Below are 20462 nucleotides of genomic sequence, written 5' to 3' on the forward strand. Positions count from 1 at the left end.
CAAATACCCACTGCAAGCTGATGTTCTAATGGGTAGGATGGGTCACATCTGCAGTGAGTTCTGGTAATTATTGCTGACAACTAGATAAGCAAACTAAGTAAAAATGAAGGAAATCAAATAGCTACTGACACTCAAAGTGTGAAACAAAACAAAATCAGATTAAGCTAGAAACATGCAGCACATTGGGCTGCATTTGCGGAAAGGAATTAACATTTTACATGAGAATCCTTTGACAAAAACTTTGATCTTAAATATGAAGAGCTTATTAACCTATTTCTTTCAAAGATGAAAATCTGATGCTAGAAGTTTGGAGCCCATGCCTAAACTTAAGGTTACCTGTTTAGTCTAATTGCTTCAATTCTTAACTGAAAAACAGATTACAAGGTGTAGAGCTGGATGAAGACAGCAGGAGCCTTCCCTGCTCCTCTGATGCTGCTTGGCCTGCTGTCTTCATCCAGCTCTACACCTTGTTATCTCAGATTCTCCAGCATCTGCAGTTCCTGCTATCTCTGAAAAACAGATTAGTCTGCTTACTATTGCCCAAATGAGATCTAGTAGTTCAACAGAGATTGGAAATCAAAAATCTCAATCAACTGCATCTTACACATGAATCATTATGTCTTTGTTTTCCTTTAAGAAAGGTGAATACTTACATACAGTCTGTGAAGTTAATTGTCCAAGTGTACCATTTTATCATACAATATATGCAAAAGATTACACTGGTATACAAAAGGTTATGCACAATGAGGTTGAGATTGATTTGATAAACCTGGAGTTCTACTTCATTAGAGATATCAAGGTTGTTTCTTTATTTACAGTGTCAAGTTATGAAGCATTTGTCTGTGGGTCATTGGTCTGTGGGAAGTGGTCTGGGTGTATATGGAAGGGTGCTTGTGTCATCTGGACTACCAGGAAAGAGCTCCAGATTGTCTGCTTCCTCTGGAATTCCAGGCAGAGTCCATACATTATTCACTGTAGTTCATATTGGACCCAGAATTGTCTCATCCTCAGTTGTTGCTGAAAGCAATGTGACTTGCTATAGTGAAACCACCTATTTTCTTATGGTTGGCACAAACAATTATGCTAAGTCGCACCACAAATCAGAAGCTCAGTATCCAGTAAATATTAACCATGATTCTGCGGAGAATACAAAGCATGTCATGCTCCCTGTGGCTTCCCTAAATGCTTCTGAGAATAGTTAAACACAAGTAGACATCACCATAATGAGTGCAGTCCTGTCTTTTTGATGTAGTTCCTCCAGCAATTGCTGTCTCAGGAAATGTGGCAACTGTGGGCTGTGGTTAGCATGTTACATTATACTGACTTGGCATTCTGCTGCCAGCATTGGTTCAGAGAACATACTTCCATTTGCTATTGTTTAAATGACGTCACTACTGGTCTGTACACATGTTTTAACTTTAATGGGGAGAATTTTTGAAGTGAATCAAAGCTTTTAGAAAGTTGAAAATTCACTTTGCATTTATTTTGTCTTTAAACCCAAGCAGGGTCTCTACTGAAAAAAAATTGAAGTACAGGTTTTAAATACTTCTCATTTTCCTGTTGAGTCTTTTTTACTCTTTTCTTGGCTTTGTTCTATCAGTTTTTTTTATTGTAAGGGTGTTGCTTAGTGTAAATGCCTTAATTGGCTTACTTTAATATTCCTATTTCTGTATTTGTATTATTTTCAAGGTTGACAACAAAATAGGTAATTGAGTAAACGTGGAATGGTATAATAAGTTAAATTTCTACTGCCAGAAACAAATCTTGTAAAATTCCATTGAAGTCTGTATAGCTATTTTGTTTTCATATTTACAACATATGTAATCTTTCCAAATCATTTCTGGTTTGAAAGACAGAATTATAAAAGATGCCAAGACTTGGATACTTGTGTTTCTCACTTCAGCAAATCATGCTTCTTTGTAGATTAGTTCTTTTGTCCTTTGCAGCTATTGTACAGGGGATACCATTCTGTGATTCTATTCTCAAATTGATCTAGCATCTATTGTGTAGCGTTGCATTAATCTGCTAAGAGAACAAAATTGAGGGACTTTTTATAGAAGGCCATAACAAACGTACCTCCATTTTATTTGATGTCTCCCTACAGCAGCACTGATTCACTTTATTTCAGAACAACCCTGGATCCCAATTCCATTTTAAGTGGCCACCTTGCCTCTTTGGTAGCATTCTTGCAATGACTCACAGGTTTATGGATTTGGATTACCTCTCCAGTAGCTTGAGTACATAATCTTGGCTGGCACTGCAATGCAACAGTGATGGAGTCCTCAACCACATGAAAAAATGATTTTTAAAAATCTAATTGCTCTTTGTAGGATATAAAATTTTAAAAAAGTTGTTGCTGGAGAAATGCAAGCGGGATGGCAGCATCTGTGGAGACAGAAAGAGAATTAATGTTTCAAGTCCAATATGACTCCTCTTCGGAACAGCTCTTCTTGCTTTGTGCAAATTGTTGCTGTTTCCCTCAATTATTACAATTTCAAAGGTATTAATTGATCGTAAATTGTTACAGAATGTCTTCATGTTATAAAAGATTCTGGTTAGTGCTTGAAATACTCAGCAAGTTAAGCAGGGTCTGTGGAAAGGGACGAAGTATTAACATTTCAAGCCAACCACTTTTTGATCATGATGCCTAAAACAGTAACTATTTCTCTTTCCACAAGTACTGCCTGAACTTTTGAGCATCTTCAACATTTCCTATTTTGATTTTATTTAAGATTTTCAGCATTAGCAGTATTTTGTTTCATCCTTTGTCATTTGGTGATTCAGTGTTGTGTATGAAGGTTTCTTTCCCTCTTCCTGTGTATGATGAATCCTCATCACATTGTATGAGCTATCTGGACCAATGGTTATCATCAAGTAGGTTTGCTGTATCCATCCTCCTTTTGGGATGGGATCTACAGGGCCTGCTCAGGTGAGTGATATAGAGAAAAACCACTTAATGGCATAACAAAAAGAGGTTTTTGTCTGAAACGAGACGTAATTTATTGCATGACAGCAATCAGATGCAAGTTACATGGTGTGATTAACATTGTTACATAGATGATGAAGTAAACATAGATGGTAGGTCCAACTCCTTCACTACAGCTGTTCTCCTGCCCAAAGTCACGCTTAATGCATTCCTCAGTGTTCAGAGCCTTTCCAATACTTCCCTTTGAAAAAGTTGACAAACACTCGGAATCTCAACTTGTTTTGCTCTTTCTGTGGATGCTGCTGAAACATTCTCTGCTTACATCTTAGCTATCCAGGATCCAAGGTATTTTGCTTCATTGCTTGCTCAAATAAATTGATTTTTTTAAGAAGGTGCATACCGTTAATTTCGATTCTGACCTTTCGGGGGTCCGTCGCTTTTATCTCTTTCTCCAGCTGATGGCGCATGAAGTCCATTCCGAAAGCCACCAAGAACTTCCAACAGTTTTGAATTGTGGGAATCTTATCGAACTTTTAGTAGTGCTCGTAAGTTAGTTACGAAGGATTGGTCTTGGCAGTAAGCAAGCCCAACTACCGGGTAAAACCCTTGAATCAAAACTTCCTTTAAGACAAAAAAAAGTCAAAATGGGTGGAAAACTGAGATGGAGAACGCAGCAGCCTCAAGTAAACACGATTGTCTTCTTCAGTATAAGTTAACCTGATTTTACCTGTTTCAGGTGAGTTGAATGGCAGACATTTAAAGAGATATCAGACGATTTATTATTTTTTTCTCTCTCTGACAAGGTTGGTAATTGGGACTGCAGATACACGAATAAAGTTTGTGGGAGTGTTGGGTCATTGCCGAGATACCTGTTGGTCGATTCCCTTGTTCCGGCCGTTGGGCGGGGAGTGGGCTCACGCTCGCGCTCGGCGGTTGCTGCCCGCGGGTTTCGCGGGAATTCCATCGAGGGAGGGGGAGGCCGTTGTTAGTGCCCGGTGTCTTTTGATTTTCATTCGACGATGCCGACGCGGATTGTCGGTTTTCGAGGGCGTGGACGGTGTTTCTGACAGAAATGTGACTCTCCTTTATCGGCTGGTTGGCGTACGTTACCGTCAAACGAGGCTTAAAGGTACCCTGTGGGTGGGGTTAGCAACTTCTGTCCTTTGGGGGGTAGCGAGAGGGATATCTGTGCCACAAGCTCTCCCGTTATCTGGTCCCAATGTTATTTGGGTTGAAGTTGGGAGTGACGGATGAGATTGAGGGAAGATGTGACCCTCTCGAATCTATATTCAAGAGGTTGAGGTGGACCAGATCGAGCCTATGATGTTGGGGCTTGCTATTGCTTTTGAATACCAGCTCTGTCCAGGGGGTTCTTGCTGACTGTAGAGGAGGCTTGTTATCTAGGCTTTGAATGTCCCTTGAATATGTGTTCATCAGTGTGCATGTGTATAGTTCTCAGTTTAAATACACCCAACGTCTCATTTTTTCTCTGCCCTATAGCGCCAGCAAAGTTAGATTTTATCACAAGATCACCCTCAAGTTCCACCGTCATTCGCCTATCCCTATCTCTAATCTGCTGCCTGACAACCCTCTGTGCTATCTGTGTTCCTCCAGTTCTGGTCTTTTATGCATTCCCAATTTTAATTATTCCACCTTTGATGGCTTTGCATTTGGTTAGCAAGGCCCCAAGTTCTGGGATTACATCCCCAAACCCCTCTGTCTCTCTTCCTCATTTTCCTCTTTTAAGACACAAAGTAGAACCTATCTCTTTGACTAAGGTTTTGGTCATCTGATTCGTATCATGCCTTGTGTTTTAATGCTGCAGTTAAGCACCTTGGAATATTTCATTGAGTTAAATGTACTATATAAATTACTGTTAAATATGCAATATGAATGTAAGTTTGATGTCTGGTAAGAGGCTAGGGAAACAGTATCTGTCTGGTAAAGTTAGTGAATGAGCTGCAGCATGTCAATGTGTCTGATGATTTTGGCAGTGAAGTGTGTACTAGTTTGTAATTTACAACGAACAGTGGCAGAGGCAATGATGATGTAGCAATCTATTAAAAATAGGATTTAGTTAAGGGCAATAATGGTCTGAAGAATTTTTATTTATGTGCTAAGCCATCATACAACCAATGGATCAGACACCACAAATAACCCCTTCCTCAAAAATAGGGGAGTCCAGAACATCAACGCAAAATACCAGGCTGAAGCATTTCAAACTGGCTTCAGCCAGAATTGCCAAGTGGATGATCTGATTTGGCTTCATCCTAGGGTCTCAAACATCACAGATACTACTTTTCGAACAATTTAATTCACTCCATGTGATATCAGGAGACAGCTGAAGGCACTGAACACTGAAAAAGTTATTGATCCTGACACCATTCTGGCAATATCCTGAAGATGTGCTCCAAAACTGGCAAAGCCCCTAGTCAAGGTGTTTCAATAAAGCTAAAACACTGGCATCAACCCAGAAGTATGGAACATTACCCAGGTATGTCTTGTATGTAAAAAGCAGAACCAACCTGATCATTTGTTTTACCAGTCGACTGTTGATCATCACCAAAGTGATGGAAAGCATTGTTGACAGTGCTATCAAGTGGTACTTAACTGATGGTCAGTTTGGATTCTCCTGGTTGCAGTTGGCTTTTGAACTCATTACAGTCTTGGTTCAAACATAGACAGAAGAGCTGAACTCCAGAGATGAAGTGCGGGTGAACTCCCGCCTTGACATCAAGCTAGTTTTTGACCATGTGTAATATTAAGCAGCCCTGGCAAAGTATACGTTAATAGGAATCGGGAAAGAACTTTCTAATGGTTGGGCCATAGCTAGTACAAAGAAAATTAGTTGTAGTTTTGAAGGTCAGTCACCACAGTTCCGGAACATCATTATTCCTCAGGTTGTGTCCAAAGCCAAAACGTCTTCAGTTGCTTCATCAATGAACTTCCTTCCATTAGAAGGGAAATGTTGTCTGATGATTACACAATGTTCATCACCATTTGTGACAACTTGTACTCCAGCAGTATTATGTTTTCTTCCAGCAAGACTTTATATAGGGTTGGGCCGATAAGTGGCAAATAACATTTGGCAGGCAATTGACTGCCTCGTCTTGACATTCAATGGGATTGCCATAATTGAATCACCCAGTACCAACATCCTGTTGATTGTGGCTACAAGAGTAAGTCAGAGGATAGGAATTCTGTAGTGATTCCCAAAAGTTTGTCCACCATCTACAAGGTACAAGTCAGGAGTGTCATATAATGTTCTTTACTTCCCTGGATGAGTGCAGCTTCAACAAACTCAAAGCTCGACCTCTCAGGACAAAGCAGCTTGTTTGATTGGCATCTCATTTGCTGCCTTAAATATCTACTCCCTCTACTACTGACAAACTGTGGCAGCAGTGTGTACCAAAATGCACTGCAAAAGGACCTTCCAAACTTGCTAGCTGTACCAATTGAAGGAAAAGGATAACAAGTTTCCCTCTAAGCCCCACAAATTTCTGACTTGGTACAATGTTACTATTCCTTCACTGTCACTAGGTGAAAATCCTTGAACTCCCTTCCTGACAGCACTGTGGGTGTACCTATGTCACATGGACTCCAGTGGTTCAAGAAGGTGGCTCATGACCATTGTCTTGAAGGCAATTAGGGATGAGCAATATATGGTGGCCTTGCCATTAATGCCCACATTCAATAAAGAAGTGCTAATGTGGACCATTTGTTTTGAATATTTTATAAAAAGGTGTTGTATTAGTAGCTATGCCAAATGTAGGGAGAGGCCTGGCCAATTTATATTTTCTGAAAATGCATTTTGTAAATTGACTATATATCAGAGCTCTGATACCTGTTATGTGTTACCTGCTCTTAAACAAACAATAGATATTTGGAAAATGTTTGTCAAAATTCTACTAAGAATCAACCTATGGGGTCAGAAAACTGCATGAGTTAATGCAACAAATCTCTGAATGTAATTTAAATTGGGCCTTCAGAAGCTATTTGATGAAATTCCTCATTAGAGACTGTCAGCTAAAGTTAAAACTCATGAAATTTTAAAGTAAATTATTGTCTAGGGTTAGAGAATTGACTGAGCAACAGGAGACAGTGCGTATGGATAATAAACAGGTATCCGAATTGGTAGAATGGCTCGTGCCTCACAAGGATCTGTTTTGGGATCTCAACTATTCATGTATTTATTGTGTGCTTTTACAGATTCCAGACCAAACAGTCTGCAGGGATCCGTGTTGGGGACACAACTATTCACGTTATACATTAACAATCTGGACAAAGGAACTGAGAGCATTGTTGCTGTGTTTGCAGATCACAAAGATAGGTTGAAGCATGCATCGTGTTGAGGAAGTGGGGAGGCTGCAGAAGGACTTGACATGTGAAGAGAGTGGGCAAAGAAATAGCAGATGGAATACAGTGTGGGAAAGTGTAAGCTTATGCACTTTGGTAGGAAGAATAGATTATCTTCTAAACGGGAGAAAGGCTTCAGAAATCGGAAGCACAAAGGGACTTGGGAGTTCTTGTTCAGGATTCTTTTGACGTTAATATGGTGGTTCAGTTGGCAGTTAGGAAGACATATGAAATGTTAGAATTAATTTCAAGAGGGCTAAAATACAAGAATAAGATGTACTGCTGAGGCTGGATAAGGGTCTGGTCAGACCACATTTGGAGTGTTGAGTGGTTTTGCGCTATGTATCTAAGGAAAGATGTGCTGATGTTGAAGGGGGTCCAGAGGAGGCTTACAAGAATGTAGGGCTTGTCATATGAGGAGTGGTTGAGGATTTTGGTTCTGTACTCGTCGGAGTTTAGAAGGATCATGGAGAATCCCATTGAAAATTACAGAATATGGTGAGGCCTAGATAGCGTGGATGTGGAGAAGATGTTTCCATTAATAAAACAGATGAGGACCTGAGGGCACATCCTCAGAGTGTAGGGATGACCTTTTAGAACTGAAATGAGGAGGAATTTCTTCAGCCAGAGAGTGGTGAATTTCTGGAACTCATTGATTGTCGCACGTACTGAGATAAAATAAAAAGTTGTTTCAGAGATAGTAGGAACTGCAGATGCTGGAGAATCTGAGATACCAAGGTATAGAGCTGGATGAACACAGCAGGCCAAGCAGCATCAGAGGAGCAGGAAGGCTGATGTTTTGGGCCTAAACCCTTCTTCAGAAAGGGCCTAGGCCTCAAACGTCAGCCTTCCTGCTCCTCTGATGCTGCTTGGTCTTCTGTGTTCATCCAGCTCTACACCTTGGTATCTAAAATGAAAAGTGTTGTTTTGCATGCTGTACAGTTAGATCATACCATAAAGAATGCATCAGGGTAGCAGGTCAGAGAGCAGAATACAGTGTTACAGCTGCAGAGAAGGTGCAGAGAGAGAGAGAGATCAGAATTAACATTTGAGATGTCCGTTCAAAAGTCTGATAGCAGCAGGGAAGAAACTATTCTTGAATCTATTCGTATGCATTCTCAAACTTTTATACCTTCTGCCTGGCAGAAGAGAGTGGAAGGGATCTTTGATTATGTTGGTTGCTTTGATGAAGCAGCGGGAAATATAGATGGAGTCAATGGGTGGAAGTATAGACGGAGTCATTGGGTGGAAGGCTGGTGTGTGTGATGTGCTGGGCTGTGTTCACGACTGTCTGTAGTTTCTTGCGGTCTTGGGAAGAACAGTTGCCAAACCATGCTGTGATGCATCCAGATAGGATGTTTTCTATGGTGCATCTGTAAAAATTGGTAAGAGTCCTTGTGGACATGCTGAATTTCCTTAGCCTCCTAAGGAAATAGAGATGTTGTTGCTGTTGCATCAACATGGGTGGACCAGGACAGATTGTTGGTTAACATCACTCCCAGGATCTTGACGCTTTTGATCATCTCCACCTCAGCACAGGGGTGTTCCCTCCACACCACTTCCTGAAATAGAGGGCTGTGGAGGCCAAGTCATTGAGTGTATTGAAGAGAGTACTGAGAGATAGATAGGTTCTTGATTTGTAAGGGGATCAAGGGTTACTGGGAGAAGGTAGGTGAATGGGATTGAGAAACATATCTGCCATGATTGAATTCAATTCAACTTGCAGGTTCTGCAGGAAGCACAAACTAGCATTGCAGTACACACTAGCAAATAACATTGGAAAGGCTGTAGCAGGGACACTTTGTCTGCAGAGAAGGCAACCTAGCTCATTGATTGGACCAAGCTACACCTAACTCCCCATCTACACTCACCTTTACCGGCTCCATCCCCGCCTCTTTGACTTGTCTGTCTCCTCTCCACCTATCTTCTCCTCTATCCATCTTCTATCTGCCTCCCCCTTTCTCCCTATTTATTTCAGAACCCCCTTCCCCTCCCCCATTTCTGAAGAAGGGTCTAAGCCCGAAACGTCAGCCTTCCTGCTCCTCTGAGGCTGCTTGGCCTGCTGTGTTCATCCAGCTCTACACCTTGTTATCTCAGATTCTCCAGCATCTGCAGTTCCTACTATCTCTACACCTCAAGGCTGCTTGTTTGATCTCTTAGCACCTACCTGCTTGTTTCCAGCATCCATGCCTTGCCTGCTATACCATACCAGTTAGCATGTTGGCACCTCATCCAGAGCCAAAGGCTGTCAGTACTGCCCTGGTGATGTGCTGTTTTGTGTAGAGATACAGGCTGCTTGTCAGCAAGGATCTGTCTGGCGGCGATGGATGCCTTGCTGTACAGCACACTGAGATGTTGGTCTAATGCCTACAGCATATGCCAGCTACTTATAGCATAAACACAGCACGTGTATTCAAATGGCCATGTTGGAAACTGGGTGGGAGCTAGTCCTCAGTCCAGTCAAGTGTGGGAGACCACTATTGGTCAGGAGGCCCTAGCACTGTCAGTCAGGTGCGCAGTTTACACATAATCTAGGGATTTGGCCATGGACAGTTGTTATCTTGGGATACTTGCTGTCAAGGGATATTTCCAACTACAGCCCAGGAAGTGAGCAATGACCCTTCCTGTAGGGTTAACAGCAGCAGTCTGGGGAGTTGCATCTCATTAGTTAGGGAGCTAAACAATAGAGATCTGGTCAGTTATGTCTAGGGACTATTCGTCGAATCAAAGGTCTGGAACAAATATGGTCCTGGGGTGGTCCATTGATTGTTAAGGAAGGTGATGGGTTGGTCTGTAGAGGCAGCAGGAATCACTGTCGAAAGGACTAGGGGAGTCAAGGCTTAGGGGTGGTGAAAGCAGCGGCATTTGTGGAGGTGGGAACGAAGATGATGACTGGGGAATCTTGAGGTGTGTGAGGGGAATATAGAACAGCATTGGAGGGCATAGTAGGCTATAGGAATGGCAGCTTATTGGCAGCAACCACCACTGGGTCCTCCAAATGGGGAGCTTAGAGGAGCAGGGTGGGCATCGTTAAAGTATAATTTCAGGAGCAGAGAGGATAGTTGGATGTGAAGTTCACACGTGAGTCTCCACTTTGGGGGGAATGGGTGGAAATGGGCTGTCTGGATAGTGGAAGATATAAGCAAAATTGAAGACTATGGTTAGGGATGAGGAGGGGGGACACCTAGCAACCAGGTAGAGCCCAGTGCTGATTGTGTCCATCGCTCACTCACTTTGACGTCATCACTTGTCATTCTCTAGGTGTACAACGCAACTGGAAAATGACTTGGACAATGCTCAGAGTGGGCAGAGTCAGTGTCACTATTTGGGCGAAAGCAAGATACATTTCTGCTGAATATTAAGACATTGAAGGGGCAAATGCATGAAGCATGTATTTGTGAACTCTAGCTATATTTAAGTTGCAAATACTACTTCACACGTGTGCACTGCATAATTGAGTGACATTGCTTGTATGTCAAATGTTGTTCAAAAGTGGATTGCACTGTGTCATTGGTGCTAACCAAACTGGCATTCCCAGCTCAGTGATGCAGAAGTCAGCAGCAATAATGTAACCGGAAGTGAATGTTTGGCAAATGTGCCCTATCATTTGCAGAACTCCTAAGGGTGCTGTGGGATGAGGAGAAAATCATTTCATTGTAAGTCAAGGATCCATGATGATGGACTCTAATAAATATAATAGAAAGTGGCATTGTTGAGGAAAGGATAGTTAAACTGTATGCATGATTGTATGCACGATGACTAGGGTGAAAGATCGGAGTTGCAGGTGTGAGGGAGTGTCAGCTATGCCATATCTAGTGTGGCTTTGTGTTGCTGGTGAGGGGCAATGCTGAATTGTCAGAATTTGCCTAGGTGCACAGCAGCCTCCCAAAGATGTCTCACACATAAGGAATGCTGGTTTTTTGGCAGTTGTCTGCTGAGTGGTGAGTTCTGGGAATGACCCTTCGTAAGATGGGGATATAATCAGGTGTGAGAGATGCTCAGGCACAAGATAAGTAATTAATGAGGTGCATGAGAACTCTTGCTGGATCTTGCACTAAGAATCCCTAATAAAAACCTGACCATACCTGCATTTAGCAAATGTAAGATTCAGCCCATATACGTACTGTAACAGTAATTGTCTGGGCTCTGTGCTTTCTGACTATGTGCAAGTCTGAGGCATCACAAATAAATAGTGTTATTAAGAAACTTCAAGTTATCTATCTTAACAGAACCCTGTCTTTGTGGTATATATTAAATGAGCTAACCTATAGGGAAGCAATCAGACCATATTGTATTGCCTAGAAGCCACACCATTTTTGTTAATGACTAATACAAGGTAGAATCCAAGTAACTAAGCTGCTAAGGACACAGATTGATGACGGTCTAGGTTGAAGCATAAAATGCAAGCTATTAATGAATTGGGAAACATTGGAAAAGAAGAATCAAAGAGATTTGGTATTCATGTATATTGTACCTCTTCATGATCAGAAAATTAAAAGGGCTGATGCAATGCTGGACTTTTATGTCTAATGAAGTGGAATGCATGAGGGCAGAACTTTTCCCGCGGCTATACTAAATCCGAATTGGACCACACCTGAAAAACTCTAGTGTTTCTGCAAATCATAATTTGGGAAGGATATACAGACCTTCAGGGAGTGCACCAATAATTTAGCAGAATTAAACGTGGACATCACAGATAAAATTACAAGGGGAGATTACACAAATTTAGGGCTGTATCCCCTGGAATTGGTTTGTTTGAAGCTCTTGTCGTTGTTGAAACCCCTAACTCTAACTCAGGATGAATACACTGCCACAGTGGAAGTACAATGGAGGTTCATCAGACTAATCCCTGGGATGGCAGGATTAATTTATGGTGAGAGATTGAGGAAATTGGGCCTGTATTCATAAGAGTTTTGAAGAATGAGAGGTCATATCAATGAAACTTATAAAATTCTTAAGAGCTGCGTGAGAGGGTGATGTAGGTAGAAACATTCCCCTGGCTGGTGACTCCACAACTAGGGAACTCTGTTTTGGTATAAGAAGCAAGCCATTAAAACCAAGGAGGAATTTCTTCATTCAGAATGTGGTGAATCTTTGGAATTCTCTACCCCAGAGAGCTTTGGAAACTTAATCATTGAGCACAAGTTGAAGACAGAAATTGATTATATTTCTGAAAACTAATTGCATCAAGCGATACAAGTGAAGTTGAGATGATCAGCCATGATCTATTTGAATGGGGGAGCAGGCTTGATGGGCTGAATGACCTATACAACCTCCTATATTTCTTGTTCCTAACATCACGAGGAGGTCATGATTGGCCAGAAACTTAACTGGGCCAGCCTGACAAATAATTGGACTACCGGAGTAGGCTGCATATTCTGCAGCAGTTGATGTATCTCCTGACCCCCCAGAATCATAACATCATCTTTAAGACACAAGCCTGCACGACAGAATACAGTAAAAATCTGACTAAGTCTAATACCAACAACAGTAAAATGATCCTAAACTCCCTCTTTCCGAAGCCTATCTTGTAAAGCCCACTTTTTTGGTCTGTGGACTAAAGATGGGAAATGCTACTGCTTTAAACCAAGAAAAGCATAAGATGTGTGCAGTTTTAGAAACAAGTTATCGGAACACAATGATAGTTGTTTCTCCCTCAAGTAGTGAGGGAGAATTCTAGACAGAATGGTACCTGTGTGTATTCAGGGTAATTTTGCCCAGAAATAGTCTTTTGATTGGCTTTTTCAGTAATTGATTAGTTGTAGCTCAGGAGGGGTCAGTATACTAACAAGCAGGTGGCTACAATATGGGTGTGGACAATATGGAAAAGTCCAATCTATGCAGAGAAAGCATCCATCTCTTTTTCTCTCCCTTCTGAGCGGCAAAGTAAAACAAAATACCTCGTAGTTAGCAATTTTCCTTCACCTTTCTATGTAATCTGCTCCCTCTGTGAAACCTCATTTAATAAAATAGGAGAAAAAACACTTCGGGAGACACTGAAAGGGCGGATCCTCAACCAGTAAATGTGAGACTGAAGGCTAGTATATCCACAGTCTTACATCATTAGCAAACATTAGTTTTTGCTATAGTTCAGACGAATGATGGGGGGATCTCATAGAGACTTACAAAATTCTAACAGGACCGGACAGGGTAGATGCACAGAGGATGTTCCCGATGATAAGTGTGTCCAAAACCAGGGGTCACAGTATGAGGATTTGGGGTAGACTATTTAGGACGGAGATGAGGAGACATTTCTTCACCCAAAGCGTGGTGAGCCTGTGGAATTGATTACCACAGGAAGTAGTTGATGCCAAAACATTGAATGTATTCAAGAGGTAACTAGATATAGCACTTGAGGCAAATGGGATCAAAGGTTATGGGGAGAAACCAGGATTAGGCTATTGAATTAGACAATCAGCCATGATTGTGAAGAATGGCGGAGCAGACTCGAAGGGCCGAATGGCCGCCTCCTGCTCCTATTTTTTTTATGTTTCTATGTAACAATCAGAAAGAATCAAAAGAAAACTGAAATAAACCAACTTAACAATGTCTGTGATCCAGACTGGTGCCAGAACTGAACTTCTGGTGATATTGTTCCTCCTTTTATCTCCCCCATTATTTGTTTTTGTCTTGTCTTTTTGTTTGTCAGCTTGTATGTATATGGGAATTTTGTTATATGTTATTATAACCAATATTTATGTTATAGAGTTATAGATTAGCAATTCAACTTGTCTGTTCTTTGTCATTGGTTAAACAAACTATTTGATTACAATAAATAATTATTATGTTGAAAGTGTTGTGCATATTCTTTTAACCTGAATTGGATAGTTGGGTAAAATTAGGCATTTTGGTGATTTAATCAATGTGATGACTCCAGGAATAGTGGGGATTCACAATACAAAAACAGAATGTCTGTCTGGTTGTGGTGCTGGGGATCTCTTGAAGGCATTTCTAATTAAGAAAGGAAGCTAGTGATTTTTTCCCCTTTCATTTAATACTTCCTTGTGATAAAGTTTTCGAGAAGATTTGTAGCTTGGGGTGTAGATGAGGTTGTAGACATGCTCGCTGAGCCAGTGGGTTTGGTTGCAAACGTTTCGTCACCCTGCTAGGTAACATCATCTACGTGCCTCCGGTGAAGCGTCAGTGTTCTGTCCCGCTTATTATTTATATGCCTCTGTTTTCAGAGGTGATTGGTATTATTTCTGGTTTTGTTTCTCAGTGGCTTAATTAATTCAATGTGTTTGTTGATGGAATTCGAGTCGGAATACCAGGCCTTCAGGAACTCCCTGTGTGTCTTTGTTTGGCTTCTGTGATTATCGATGTGTTGTCCCAATCGAATTTGTGTCCCTTGTTGTCACTGTGTAGTGAGACAAGTGAGAATTGGTCATGCCTCTTGGTGGCTAGTTGGTGTTCATGTAATGTGACTTTACGGGTACATGAACACCAACTAGCCACCAAGAGACACGACCAATTCTGTCTCACAACACATGGACATCGAAGGACACAAATTCGACTGGCTCAACACATCGATAATTGCACAAGCCAAACAGAGACATGCCAGGGAATACCTGGAGGCCTGGTATTCCAACTGGAACTCCATCAACAAACACATTGAATTAGACCCAGTGTACAAACCACTGAGAAACAAAACCGGAAATAATACAATCACCCCAGCAAACCGAGGCATATAAATAACAAGTGGGATAGAACACCGACGCTTCACCAGAGGCGCACTGACAATGTTACCTAGTAGGGTGACGAAACGTTTGCAACCAAACCCACTGGCTCGGCGAGCATATCTACAACCTCTTCCATGTGATAGGCACAAGTTCCCAAGGCCTTACTCCCTACAGAAACACCAGCAAACTGCAATAATTTTGATCCTAAAATGTATGGCTCCTTTTAATGTCCAGAATGTTTCAGGAGGTTTGTTGCAACTTTCCCTCTGTCTTCTACATTTTTATATTAAAAAAAAAATCTGTAAATTAAATTTTGTTTCAAATTGGTGTTTAAAAATGCGAATATAACAATTGTAGAGTACAGGAAAATTAAAGATTAATCTCTTAGCAGATAAGACAAGTTCTGCCCAAGTTGCAAAACTGTTGTGGATTTCTTTGAATCTGATGCCATTTAAGTTACATTTTGGCGAGACAGATTTTAGTTAGGACACTGTTTCAGAGATAGTAGGAACTGCAGATGCTGGAGAATCTGAGATAACAAGGTGTAGAGCTGGATGAACACAACAGGCCGAGCAGGAAAGCTGACGTTTCGGACCTAGACCCTTCTTCAGAAATGAAGAAGGGTCTAGGTCCGAAACGTCAGTTTTCCTGCTCCTCTGATGCTGCTTGGCCTTCTGTGTTCATCCAGCTCTACACCTTGTTATCTTAGTTAGGACACTATTGTTTTCTAGAACACCATCTGCCCTGGGGCATGCATTTGTTTCAAAGATAAAGAAACCTTAGGTGAAAACTTGTTTTGCTTCTCATATTTTTTCCATGTGGGCAAAAAAAACCCTTCATTTATGTAAAATTGTATCCTGTCTTAAGTCTCCCAAAGTGCTTCACATAGAATGTTATACGGAAAGTTAGAAGTTTCTGAAGTATTGGTTGAGGAAGCAACTTGGCGAGGATACTAAAACTTTCCAGTCTTTGAATAGTCTCATGGGTTCTTTAAAAAAACAACCAGATTGAGTCTGGCTATGATGTTTCATCTGAAGGATGGACTAATAGACCTTTTTTTTTCAAGTACTCCTGAATTTGATCATGTAATTCATTGAAGATTGCCAAAATAGAGTGGGAGGTGTCCAACAGTTGTTCAGTTCAACTTGATATATCCCTGATACACTGCCTACTGTATTAATGAGGTGTAAACACAAGGAAGGTCCCAAGTTAAACAGTTCCACAATAAAAATATCTACACCTGGAAATTATGTTTTGATTTTAGTAAGTTAACATTTATGCTTTTTTTTTTGTTTTTAAGCCTTTGCATGACAAAACATTCAATTTATATTAACTGCCAATTTATCTGAACTGAGTTATGTTAACTCCGGGGAGGTGATGGCCTAGTGGTATTATCACTGGACCGTTAACCCAGGGACTCATAATGTTCTGGGGAACCAGATTTGAATCCTGCCATAGCAGATGGTGGAATTTGAATTCAATAAATATCTGGAATTAAAAAGTCTAATGGTGACCATGAATCCATTGTCGATTGTCAGGAAAAAACCCATCTGGTTCACTAATGTCCTCTAGAGAAGGAAACTACTATACTTACCCATCTGGCCTTTAGTGACTCCAGACCCACAGCAATGTGGTTGACTCTTAACTGCCCTCTGGGCAATTAGGGATGGGCAATAAATGCTGCCTGGTCAGGTTGTCCTCAGCCTGTGAATGAAAAAAGAAAAAAAACTGATTACACACTAAGGAATGAATGTTCTGAGTTCTGAGGAAGGGTCACTGGACCCGAAACGTTAACTCTGTTTTTTCTTTCACAGATGCTGCCAGACTTGCTGAGCTTTTCCAGCAACTTGTTTTTTTTCCTGATTTGCAGCATCCGCAGTTCTTTCAGTTTTTATTTAGTAAAGGACTGAACCTGAAACATTTACTCATGCTGTAGGAGCCTGTGAAGAAAATAGTGCAAGTCTTGTATCCTGCAATGGTTACAATGTTCCATAGTTTGATATTTAACTTTGCCATGTCGAGTACCTTTGCTGAACCTCACTGAATTCATTTTTAAAGCTCTCTCTTACTTTCAAATGCTTCCATTTCCTGCGCTTATCCTATCCGAATGATCTCTATTTGTGTCCACATATGCCATTATTTTCCATGAGACTATATTGGGGGTATAGTTAGTAAATTTGCTGATGGCACCAAAATAGATGGTGTTGTGGGCAGTGAAGAAGATTATCTCAGAGTACAACAGGACCATGATCAGATGGGCTAGTAAGTTGCGTGGCAGATGAAGTTTAATGGAGATAAATATGAGGTGTTGCATTTTGGTAAGGCAAATCAGGGCAGAACCTATACACTTAATGGTAAGGTCCTAGGGAGTGTTGCTGAACAAAGAGACCTTGGAGCGCAGGTTCATACTTCCTTGAAAGTGGAGTTGCAGATAGATAGGATAGTGAAGAAAGCATATGGTAAGCTTGCCTTTATTGGTCAGTGCACTGAGTATAAGAGTTGGGAGATCATGTTGTGGCTGTACAGGACGTTGGTTCAGCCACTTTTGGAGTATTACATGAAATTCTGGCCTCCCTCCTATAGGAAGAATAATGTGAAACTAGAAAGAAATCAGAAAAGATTTTTGAGCATGTTGCCAGGGTTTTGCAGGGTTTTTGAGCTATAGGGAGAGGCTGAATAGGCTGGGGCTATTTTACCTGGAATATCGGAGGCTGACGGGTGACCTTATAAAGGTTTATAAAATCATGAGGGACATGGATATGGTAAATAGGCAAGGTCTTTTCCCTGGGGTGGGGGAGTCCAAAACTAGAGGGCATAGGTTTAAGGTAATAGGGGAAAGATTTAAAAGGGACCTAAGGGGCAACTTTTTCGCACAGAGGGTGGTGAATATATGGAATGAGCTGCCGGACGAAGTGGTGGAGTCTGGTACAATCACATAATTTAAAAGGCATCTGGATGGATATATGAATAAGAAAGGTTTAGAGATATATGGGCCGAATGCTGACAAATGGGACTAGATTTATATAGGATATCTGGTCAGCATGGACGAGTTGGACCAAAGGGTCTGTTTCCATGCTGTATATCTCTATGAGACTATTATACTGTTAATGGTAGGGTGCTGGGGACTGTTGCCGAACAAAGAGACCTAGTGATGCAGGTAGTTAGTTCCTTGAAATTGGAGTCGCAGGTAGGCAGGGTGGTGAAGAAGGTGCTTGCCTTCACTGGACATAACATTAAGTATAGGAGTTGGAATGTCATGTTGCAGCTGTACAGGGCATTGGTGAGACCGCTTTTGGAATACTATGTACAATTCTAGATGCCCTTTTATAGAAAGGATGTTGTTAAACTTGAGAGGGTGCAGAAAAGATTTACAAGGATCTTGCCAGGACTGAGGGGTTTCAGCTATAGGGAAAGGCTGAATAGGCTGGGGTTTTTTTCCCTGGAGCATCAGAGACTGAGGGGTGATCTTGTGGAGGTTTATAAAATCATGAGGGGCATGGATAGTGTGAATAGCTGCACATGAGTTGGACCGAAGGGACTGTGTTCGTGCTGTGTAACTCTATGACTCTATTGAGGTCTAATTCTTTGAATTGGTGGGAAGTATATGTTAGTCAACTTCATGTTTTGTGGTGAGTTAAAATCCATTGGCTACATCTGCGTGTACCTTGGGGTAGTGGAGGGGTGCAGGGGTACGAGTTCCTCAGCATTGCTGACAATCACGGGATTTAATTAAACTCCAGTCTGTCCCACCATGTACCCTATGTCAGGCAAACAATGTTACTTGAGTTGATTTATTTCAGGCATTTAGGTTGATTTTCTTCATGAATTAGGCTACGGTCTAATGAGAGTACTTCCTGGAATTGTGAAAATGGAGAAGAGCTTTCAATGCAGTTGGCTATTTAATGAAGATATTGCAGATTATCGTTATAAATTGACTCCTGCAATCACTATACAAGCCTCTTGTTAGCAATCCTTGTGGATGAGTGCAAACTGCGCAAAAACATGCTAGGGACTTAAAATTGTTGGTGGGGTTATTTATATAGGCCTTTGGCTATATTACTAGTGTGTGAAATTTCTAAACTTTGTCAGAGGGGAATTTGCTGCGCTGTGATCAGAACACACAGATTATTCTGAAGTTTTGCCAGTTCTACTGGAAGTGTAACTGTAAGCTGTCTTCACTCCCCCTAAATGGGCTGTATTTATGATTGAGATAACAAGGTGTAGAGCTGGATGAACACAGCAGGCCAAGCAGCATCAGAGGAGCAGGAAAGCTGACGTTTCGGGCCTAGACCCTTCTTCACACTGCGAAGCCTCTTCTAAGGATGCCTACCTTGAAGAAGTTACCCTCCTCCCTCCGGAAAGACCTCAGTGGATCTCTCTTCCACTGCAACTCTCTCATTATCTCTTCGGCCCTGAAACTGATCGACCATGTCCTGAAGCAAACCAGGTACTACAGCCACATTACCTTTCTTACTACCTGCCTACAGAACCGGATCATCCCCAATGGACTACAGTCCACATTTAGGCCTTCCCAATTTGGCCCCAACCATGACAACCGCTACATTCAGAACATTGAGATCCTTCAAAAATGTTTCTTCATCTGCAGTTCCTACTATCTCTGTATTTATGATTGATTTGGCTTGTAAAATAGAATGCTAAAATTCTACTGTCAACAAAGTGAATGAAATCAGATGATCCAAAGACTTTAATAAAGTTAGAACAGTGATCTAATTGGAACTCCATTTCTGACAGCATAGTGGATCTACCTACAGCACATGGACTGCAGTGATTCAAGAAGGTAGCTAACCACCATCTTATTATGTGGCACCTATGGATGGGAAATAAATGCTGGCCCAGCTACTGATGCCCACATCCCATGAATGGACAAATGCTCATCATTTTCTGTTCCTATCCATTTTCTTTACTGAATTGGTATAATACAATGTGCATATTGCTCTGAACTGCATGCTTTTGCTGGTGAAATTAGTGGGGTAGAGTTATATACACATTTATGTTTTTAAAAATTGTATCCACAAACCTTTACTGACACCTTGCTCATTTATAAAATCTGTGCCCATATTAATGATGAAAACTGCCTACATTAATTCTTCACTTAAAGTTGTAGTTGAAGTTGAAAAGTGTAACAACTTTAAATGAATCAGATTTTCTCATTACAACCCATGTAAAAATTGTAGTTATGTCCTAGGGGAACTTTTGCATTGAAAAATAATTGAAACTTTTTATACCTTGTACATTGAAATGCTGTGCATTCATATGTTTGTAAATGCAATAAGTTAAATCAAAATAAACTCAAGGTGTAAAAGAAATATGATAATTCATTCAATTTAATATTCCACAGTTGAAGTCAGACTCCCATAGGCTGCAACACACACATTTAACCTGGATTCCCTTTGTGTATCACCACAGAACTTGCACATTACGCAGTCCTGGAGTTTCCAAAGGTCTTTAAGATCAATGAGTTACTCCTGAAGTGTAATCAC

At 41.1% G+C, this 20462-nt stretch overlaps 1 protein-coding gene across 1 annotated transcript in view; it reads left to right on the forward strand.

The window, feature by feature from the left end:
* Positions 1-4002: 4002 nt before the first annotated feature.
* LOC109938277 (semaphorin-4E-like) overlaps positions 4003-20462 on the forward strand; it is an 81734-nt gene continuing 65274 nt past the window's right edge. The window contains exon 1 of the mRNA XM_048614299.1: positions 4003-4055. The gene's annotated coding sequence lies outside the window, so the exon portion shown is untranslated. The remainder of the gene's footprint in view (positions 4056-20462) is intronic.

Source organism: Rhincodon typus, chromosome 29, assembly GCF_021869965.1.
Source record: "Rhincodon typus isolate 14 chromosome 29, sRhiTyp1.1, whole genome shotgun sequence".
NCBI classification, from domain to species: domain Eukaryota; kingdom Metazoa; phylum Chordata; class Chondrichthyes; order Orectolobiformes; family Rhincodontidae; genus Rhincodon; species Rhincodon typus.